Consider the following 9,717-nt stretch of genomic DNA (forward strand, 5'->3'; position numbering starts at 1 on the left):
TGCCTTTGGTGTATGAAAACAAGGTCCCACAAGGATCACTGGTTCACACATCCATTCTCCGATCCTGAAAGACACGTGCACGGGGTTTATAAGCGTAGAGAAGAACGGGTATTAAGAAAAAAATTTAAGGTTTTGCCATTTTGTTTAGAAGACATGGATCCAAACGGTCAACCGATTCACAATGAAGAGGGTAATCCAATCAACCAAGGTCTACCGGTTAATCAAGAGTTATTGAATGATCCGAACGACATGCCGATGTGGAACATTAGATTAGTAGCACCAACGATGATAGCACCAGCTATTACAAAAGCACCAATTGAAGCGGATAATTGGAAGATTGAGGGTAACCTTTTCACGTTGATCAAAGACACGTTCTTTTATGGGTTAATAGACAAGAATTCGTTCGAACACATCCAACATTTTAACGATCTTTGTGATATCTATAAAAACAAGGATGTCACTGATGACACTTTTAAGTTAAGGGCATTTCCCTTTACACTTCAAGGAGAAGCGAAAATTTGGTTAAGGAGCTTACCATCCAATTCCATAAGAACTTTTCAAGATTTAACCAATGAGTTTATCAATCACTTCTTTCCACCGTCAAAAGTAGAACGACTTCAAATGGAGATTAATGGCTTCACCCAACGGGGTGATGAGTCTTTGTATGATGCGTGGGTACGATTCAAGAAAATGCTAAGAGCTTGCCCACCACATGGTTTGACGAAGAAGGAGTACATCAACACATTCTACCGAGGTACTAATGCCTTGACGAAGCAATATCTTGATTCTTCATCCGGTGGGGTATTTATGTATAAATCACCAAATGCGGCCAAAATTTTGTTAGAAGTCATCTCGGTTAACACATACGAATGAGCACCTTCACCGCGAGATTTGACAAGGAAAAGTGTAGTACAAATCGAGAGTGATAATGGGAAAGTGACGCTTGCAAGCTTGAACAATCAATTTCAAACGTATGGGAAAGAGTTGAAAAAGCTTCAACAAACGATAGTCACAATGCAAGTAGGTTGTCAACGATGCGAGGGTCCACATCTCACGAAAAATTGTCCTCAAATTACTCAATGCAATCATATTGATCTAGATGACACTCCCATGAATTCGGATGCTCATGTAAACTACGTGAGTAATCAAAACTATCAATGGGGAGGAACATCAAACCAAGGCTACTACAATCCTAAACAAAAACAAGTTTCATTCAACAATTAAACCAATACATCGCCCGGATCTGTAAACCGAAACCAAGGTTACAACAACAACTATAACCAAAATTGGGACAACAACTTTCAATACCAAAACCAACAAGCTTACAACAATCAACCTTATAACAACCAGGCTAATTCGAATTATCAAAACAACCAAGGTTATAGTCAACCACCAAATAACCAAGGTTACAATCAACAACCTCAACAAAACACTCAACAATCCCAACCTTCGAAGAGTTTAGAAGAAATCATGCAAAACTATATCAAGAAAGTAGAATCAATCAAGCTTTCCTAACAAAAGAAAATGAACTTTTGAATTAACAAATATGAAACCAACAAGCATCATTCTAAAACCTTGAGAGCACCGTTAGGAGACTTTCAAATCAAGTTGCAAAAAGAGCGCAAGGAACTTTACCTTCAAACACTCAAGTTAACCCAAACAATAACTACATCAACAACAACAACTGAAGCAACCAACACCCTCAACATAACCAACAAAACCAAAACCACAATAACATGAGAGTTATCCCTATCGAGAGCAACACTACCAATCCAAACCACAATCAAGCGAGTTCATAAAATCCTAACAATACTTATGCTCAAGTGAACTCGATAGATGCAACCGAAGAGGATCAACCAGAATATCCTCAAGTTTTCACGTTCGACGTTGAAGGGATCAAGGTTAATTTTGATGAAGCGTTGGAAATCGATACGATAGATTATGGGGTATTTAAGTTTTCGGAGGATTCAGACGATGCAAGGAACAAATGGGTGAATTTGCGCGAATTAAATCGGGAAAGGTTGAGAAAGAGCTAAAAGTCAAAACTTTATTGAATGCAAAGGAGCAAAAGAACGAGGTTGAGGTTCTTACTACATCAACCAAGGAGAAAAATGAGGCACCAGTCTCACATCCTCAACCATTACCTCATACACATCTAAAGGATGTGGACTGTAAGTCAACTTTAATCGACAATGAAAACATTTATGTTAAACTCCATTTGGAAGAGGTGCTTGAGAATATGCCCAACTATGGGAAATTTTTGAAGACACTTATGGCCAAAAAGGCAGATGTTGAGCAAGCATCCACCGCTTTCTTGAAAAAGGAGTGTGATGGGATTTTAAAAAAATGTAACCTACCACAAAAAATGGGTGATCCCGGACCTTTCCTTATCCCATGTAATGTGGGTCGGAGATGCTTATATCTTTAGCCAACTCGGGGGCAAGTATCAACTTCATGCCCAACTCCATTTACAAAAGGTTAGGCTTAGGTGACCTTTCGCCCACTACAATGGGAGTTAAATTAATTGATCAATCAATTAGCTCCAGTGTAGGGATTTTCGAAGACTTAATTGTTAAGGTGGGGGACATGGAATTTCCAATTGATTTTGCCATTGTCGATATAAAGGAAGACCCGGTTGTACCCCTCATTTTGGGAAGGCCATTTTTAGCAACCGTAGGTTCTTTCTTTGACTTTAGAACCTGGAAATTGACTCTTAGGGACAAAGGGAAATGCATGAGCATACGAACCAAACATGTTAAAGCAATGTCAATGCCATTGACCACACCACAACTTGTTGCTAGTGTGCAATGCATCACAAGCACAAAGCAAGTTGGTTCACCAAATAAAGGTGGCGGGGGATTAACCAAGGGAACTCTAAGTAAACCCAAAGATCAAAATGACGTTGTTGATAAGTCCATGAGAAAATTGTTTGGGCGGGTGCATCGGGCTTCATCCGAAAATGATGAACATTTGAGAAAACGCCTAGTTTCAAACTTGTCAAAACGTGAAAAAGTCAAACTCGGAGATTTAATTAATGAAAAAAAAGTAACGAATAATTGGCTAATGTCAATGTTAAGTGATGGTGGTAACGAAAAAGTTTTTCTTAGCTCAAAGGGAGGGAAAGTTTACCACCCCGGTATTAGTTGAAATCTCAAGGGGATGGGAGTCGGGTGATAGACTCGTTAAAAACTTTCTGCAATTGTGTACATAGTTTCTTTTAGAATTTTATGATATTCCTTTTCTTAGTTGCATTTACATGTTTTTGCATTTAATGCATATAGGTAAAACTAGAAAACACCAAAAATAGTTTATTGAATGGGTCAAAATGGACTTTAAATTGAAAAAAAAACTGCAAATAGGTACAAAAGTGGCACTTTTGTCCTAGGAGCGGCGCTTTTGATCTTCAAGAGTGGCGCTTCTGTTTCAAAAGCAACGCTTTAACCTGCGTTTTGGGTTCAAAAATGAGCAGTAGCCAGAAACGGCGCTTCTGTTTGTAGAAGCGGCGCTTTTATTCACCAAGAGCGACGCTTTTAATTTCAGAAGCGGTGCTTTCACTTCACCAGGAACGGCACTTTTATTCCAAAAGCGGCGCTCCTGTACCTGGTTACTTAAGAAATCTGCCCGACCAAAATCTCACTTTTTCACCCACAACTCAATTTTTTTTCTCTAAGTGCGGCGTTCTCTCAACCCTAATCAACACAAAACTTCAAATTTCATCTAATTGCTTGCAAATCTTCAACATTTAACATGGGAAAAGTAAGAATCCATCGTTTATATTCATTCTTTAACATGATTCTTGTGATTTTCACTATTTTTCTCTTTATTTTTAATTTGTAGATTGTGCTTGATTAATGATGTTAATGGTCAAATTGTTGATGCATCTAGACTAAATTGATGTTTATTAACATGATTTGCATGATTAGTTACATCGATTTCAACTTTGAAAATCTAGGGTTCATCCAATTTGGGGGTTTTTAATTCTGAGCCAAATTGGAGTGTTAATTGATGTTGTTAATGCTTAATGGACAGGTTACCATGATTATCTTGCATTGAATTCATCTTTCATGCTTGTATGATTTGAATTTGCAAATTAGGATTCATAAGTTTGAGGTTTGACTTGGTTTGACCAATCTGAGCATGTGATTAGTGATAACGTGTTTGTTTACAGTCTATTTATGTTATAACATGAAGAATTGCTATAATTGATGAATGCTCTTTGTCTTAGCCAAATTTTGAACGAATTAGACTTTGACTAGGGTTGACCTTCTGCAATTGGTTCATGTTGACTATGTTTGACCAAATAAAACCTAATGATTGATGATAATGCATGTTTAGCTTGTGATGCTTCATATGATTCGATATTTCATTGCATGAGCAAAAATTTTGCAACTTATTAATGAATTTGAGATTGTGCCATGGGGTTAATCCTTGTTTGATTTCAAGCTTTACAGTGATTTATTGCACTTGTTTTGTTCATGTACGCTATCTTCTCACATGATTTGCATGATAAAAACTTGTTGTGAATTTTTGGAATTAACTTAATGATAATGGTTGAAGTTAATAGGCAAATTGTTTATATGCTAACATATACCTCTCCACAATGTTTCTCTTGCTTGTCTTGTTTTGTAGACTAGTGAAACCCCAAGATCATATGGTGCTACCAGAAGCGGGGCTAAGCGACAAAAGAGCATTGGATCCAAGGGGAGAGGGAAGCAACCTGCACCTCAGCAAGAAGAAGAAGAAGAAGTGCCAATGATTTCGGAAGACATCCGAAGGCTTTCAGCGGATCCCTGTTTGCAACATATCTCGATGAACGAAAGCTATAGGGGAGGCCTAGAACTTAGGCTTAAAGATAAGTTCTACCCAGGGAAATATATTGATTGGTCTCCTTTAGATGAAGTAGGCATGCACGAAGAGGTTGAGAACCTGTTTAAGGTTGAGTTCAAGAGCTTAAGGTTTAGTCCTTGGATTCCTCTGTTCAATTTAAATGAGTCTGTATACGTTGTCCCAACCTTAGAGTTCATATCCACCTACATGCACTTTTTAGTAGACGACATTGAGGACCCAGATTACATGCAGTTTTACTTGGCTGGAAGACCCCGAAGCATGAGCATGCTTCAATTTATCAAGGCCTTAGGAATATACAAGGAGTTTAAGAACAAATATGATATCCTTTGGTCTTATCTTTGTTCATGCCAAATCACCACCACCAACCCTAAGGATTTTGAAAATCCAAGTGTTTGGCACCAAATGAGCTTCGGAACCTTTAGCCCAGGAAAGACCATAGCCAACACCCTAAGGATCATTCCACACTGGATCATAGCCCGTTTTATTGCTAACACGGTCAACTATCGTTTTCATAGCAATGAGAAAATGTCTTACTTAGACATTTGGCTCACTGATCGAATCTTTCACAATGAACACGTCCATGTCCCGCACATTATAGCCGATCACCTTTTTGATAAGCATGGGACTAAGGGAAAGAAGGGTACGGTAGGTGGCATTTTTGTAACTAGGATAGCTAATCAATTGGGGATTGATATGGAGGGGTACACGGCTAAGGAAATGGGTAGATTTGGGTATGTTGACTACAAGGGGGTAAGATTCTTAAGCGGGACCAAAATAACATCATGAGGAGATGGTTTAATCTTGGAAATATCAATGTCGAGGAAGAGAATGAAGGAGAAGAAGAAGAAAGGGTGATGCATGGTTATGAGACGGGTAATATTGGATCGAGTAGCAGAGCACCGGGTGCGGGAAGTAGTGTGTCTGGGGGTATGACCAATCTTGGATTGCTAACCAATTTAACCAACTTCATATCAACCAAGGCAACCAAGAATACGAGGCACGTTATAACTTTTCGACCCTCCGTGCGGTATCATAATGGCAAGTCCATTGTGACTAACTAACCCTCGCGGACCCAAATGCGCCTATGCCTTTTGCTCCCACCTACAACCTGTATGATTATGAGCACCCAATAAGACAACCTCTTATTGACTACGACCACAATGAAGCTTTATGGAGAGCCGAAGAATTTGAGCATTTCGGCCGGTTGAGGCGACAACAACAACAAGAGCAAGAGGAGTGGAGTAGACCGCCAAACTATGAGGATTATCCAAACCCGGACCAATTCGGGAGTTCGTACTACGGAGGTTATAATTTGTGGTAACTCTAATTGTTGTGCTCTCGCTCCTTTTATTGTTGGTTTAGTTAAAACTTTTGATCGTTGATTTGTGAAATGTATCTTGAAACATTTAGTATGTATTATTGCGGGAGGATGGTTTGGGGGATTTGAACAAATTGATGATGGTTATGTGGATTTGTTTAGGTGATAAAACAATTTTATTTGTGTTTGATTATGGCTAATTATGGTAGGTATTTAAATCTGGAGGGTATGTGATTCCCGGATAAAACAATTATGAATTTGAATTTGGTTTGTAATAACTTGAACTTAGTTCGTGATGTTTATATTCATTCTTGTTAGGCGTATGATGTTGATTTGTGTGTTGATTGATTCGTTCGATTATGCATGTGTGATGATGATCATTATTACCTTATGCTTGTTTGTTGAAGCATAGAGACTATCTTTTGAATGTGATCTTATTGATTGAGTTATTTGGTTTAGAATCTCATTATGTTGATGGACGTTTAGATTACTTTGTTGATAATTTTGGAACGTTGTGATTATTTTGTGGGCGCGCATACTCCCCCGAGTATGGCCCCACACATTTTGTACCTTGTGAGCATACTTCAATTGTAAGGAATGCCATATGCACTTGGCTCCTTCTTTTGGCTCAACAAATGGTACAACAACGTGCAAGCGACTTTGGAGACTACATATTATCCGAATGGTGACAACAAAGATCGTTTGATCTTAACCGGTTTTTACTTTCTTTTCTCTCATCTTTTCTATTTCAAAATGCCCCTCATTTTCACTTATTCTATCATTTCGATGCAATGAGGGCATTGCATCAAACTAAATGTAGGGGGAGAGTTAAAATATATGGCCATTTTGAACTTTTTCGGGTAAACGTATCACATACACTACAAAGCTTCAAGTTTGCAATGTTGATTAATTTTTGGAACAAGTTTTTAACCATCACATTAATTCATATCATAATCACTAAAATGGTTAAAACTTGTAAAATTTTCAAAATTTTTGGAAAAGTAAAGTCTTTTCCTTGTTTTTCTAAACTTATGCTTGGAAGTTAAAGTCTTTCATGCATGTTGTACCAAAACCAGTGTTTAAAGCATTATGCTTTACCACTTCCGAATGAATCGAGTCCATCCATTATAGGGAGTCAAGTCTCTCAAATTTCGTTTTACTTGGTGTGGGAGACTTCCTAATCCATACCATATCATATTGACATTGGTTGTCTCATCATTTCACGATGTTTCAACCGATGTGTCATACCGTGGGAAGAGGAGCCACCGAGCTTCACCATGTGCTATCTTCTTGATGAAGAGCAATGACTTCGTGCTAGTGTTGCTAGACAACACACGCCATAGCCAAAAGCTATGGCACACTTGTGCATTCAATCAACGAAAAGGTAGTAACTATTTCCTACATTTTCTTAACATGAGCATAAAAGCTTGTTATGTAGGAAGTAGATGAGTGAATAAAAGCTTCAAGCTTTGACACTCCCAGGAGAATCAAGTCCTCCCATTGTCTCATTTTGGAAGTCAAGTCTTCCAAACTTGGAAGTGAAGTCTTCCAAGTTCTTTTGTGTTCCAAGCTTGGGAGTAAAGTCTCCCAAGTCAAGCTCGATCATTTTTAAGGAAGTTAAATTCTTCCTAGTGCTTCAAATCTTGGAATTGGTGGACTCTCTTATTTAGCCACGTGGGGCCCTAATTCCACGAACCTTCGACACCCTACTATGAGAGAAACCATAGAGTTGTGATAGAAAGCTTGATGAGTGCTGGTCATCCCGAGCCCGTGGTGACCAATAAAGATAGGGGTACCCAGTCCCCTAGCTTTGGCGCACCCACCTTAACCCTAAACTTAGATTTGACTACTATCATTTGGAATTGACGACCATTATTTGGAATTGACGAAAAATAGGTGTTTTGGGGGCATGGAGGTGGAAGAGGGATAGCCATCACGGGATTGACTAGGTGTGCATATCTTTTTGGAGGCATATTCTTTTCACGATGTATTTCTTGATGAATGATGATGTGTATGATATTCATGGCCCTTGTTCATTTGGGGTGCATTTTGGATCTTTTGTGTACACCTTGAGTTTGTTTGAGTAGGTTTGTGTTAGATTGTGATTGATTTGGAGATTTGATGTGAATTGATTAGTTTGATGAGTTTATGGCTATCTCATAAATCCTACATATTTGGTCAAGGTCAAGAAGGTCTAAGTTGAGTTTGTGAAGATTTGATACTTTGTAATTGATGTTTGATGACCTTCTCGAAGATGAAGTTGACTTTGGCCGGGGGAATGATTGATTCGGCTAGACTTAGGCTTGAAATTTGATTATGTTATTGTTTGAGGATTTAAGACTTGGAAGTGTGCTAGTGAAGAGATTATTTGGAGCTTGCATTGAGCTTGTGTTAGAAGAAGAAGATGATGTTTGTGCTTGGTCCTAAGCAAGTGCAAGTTTTAGGAGAACACTCTAGCCATCAAGTGCATATTTGTAATAGACTGAAACCGGGGTTAGAAGTAAGATTACTTAATTGCCCTTAGGTTTATAATTGTGTTTAAATTATGCTTTTATTTTATTAATATGTTTATTATTAATTGAATATGGGGTTAAGACCAGTTTGTGACAAGGGTCTCAGAACAGGTTGGTTTATTTAATTTGGTCTCCGTTAGGACCGCCTAAGGAGATACGAAAGGTTATCAGATAAGATAACTGGTAAATACCCGTGTGTTGTGGGGTATGGGTTATAACCCACATAAATGTGTAAATATCTGCTTCTTATCTTCATTTCTTGAACATTCTCAAAAATAAGAACGTACCTAAACTTCATCCCTTCACAAACCCTAATTGAATCTAAGTCTTAAATTGGATTGTGAGGCTTTAAGGATTGATTCATATCATCCTTGTGATCATTTATCCAGGTTTGTTAGCTTGAATTCGTGCTTTAATTCATAGAAATTGGGTTTTTTGTGTTCTTGAATAAAAGTGTGGTTTTTGAGCTTGAATCTTCATGAAATATGTTAGATATGCTTAATTGATGTTAGAAATAGGTTGCATATATGTTTAGTAGCTTCCTTGTGCTTAGAATTTGGTCAAAAACGCTCAAAAATCGAGTTTTGGGAAAAAAAAATCACAAAATCAACGTTTTTTGTTCGAACCCAGTTGCTACAGTATTTTGCTACAGTACCGAGTTGCTACAGTGTCAATATTTGCTACAGTACCCGAATTGCTACAGTGTCACTATTTGCTACAGTGTTCGGTATTGCTACAGTACCACTATTTGCTACAGTACCCGAGTTGCTACAGTACCGAGTTGCTACATTGTTCAAAAACACTATTTGCTACAGTACTTTATGAAATTGAAACGGGCGTAACTTTCAAACTGTAACTCCGTTTTTGATGAATCAAATATCGTTGGAATCGTATTGAAGAGTACTTTTCAATGATGAACTTTTAAGAAACTAGATCAAACTATTCTTAGGTCGAAAAAGAAGTTTTAGTGTGTATATCGTGTTTTGCACGCACCCGTATGCCATTATTGAATGGAGTCATGATGTAGACTCATAAAAT

General features: G+C 38.0%; 1 non-coding gene across 1 annotated transcript; it reads right to left on the minus strand.

Annotated features, from left to right (window-relative positions):
• Positions 1–612: 612 nt before the first annotated feature.
• LOC139860939 (small nucleolar RNA R71) lies at positions 613–719 on the minus strand. The gene has a single exon (XR_011763564.1). It is a non-coding gene; the product is annotated as a small nucleolar RNA R71 (small nucleolar RNA).
• Between the last annotated feature and the right edge of the window lie 8,998 nt (positions 720–9,717).

The sequence above is a fragment of the Rutidosis leptorrhynchoides genome, chromosome 7 (assembly GCF_046630445.1).
Source record: "Rutidosis leptorrhynchoides isolate AG116_Rl617_1_P2 chromosome 7, CSIRO_AGI_Rlap_v1, whole genome shotgun sequence".
NCBI lineage: Eukaryota > Viridiplantae > Streptophyta > Magnoliopsida > Asterales > Asteraceae > Rutidosis > Rutidosis leptorrhynchoides.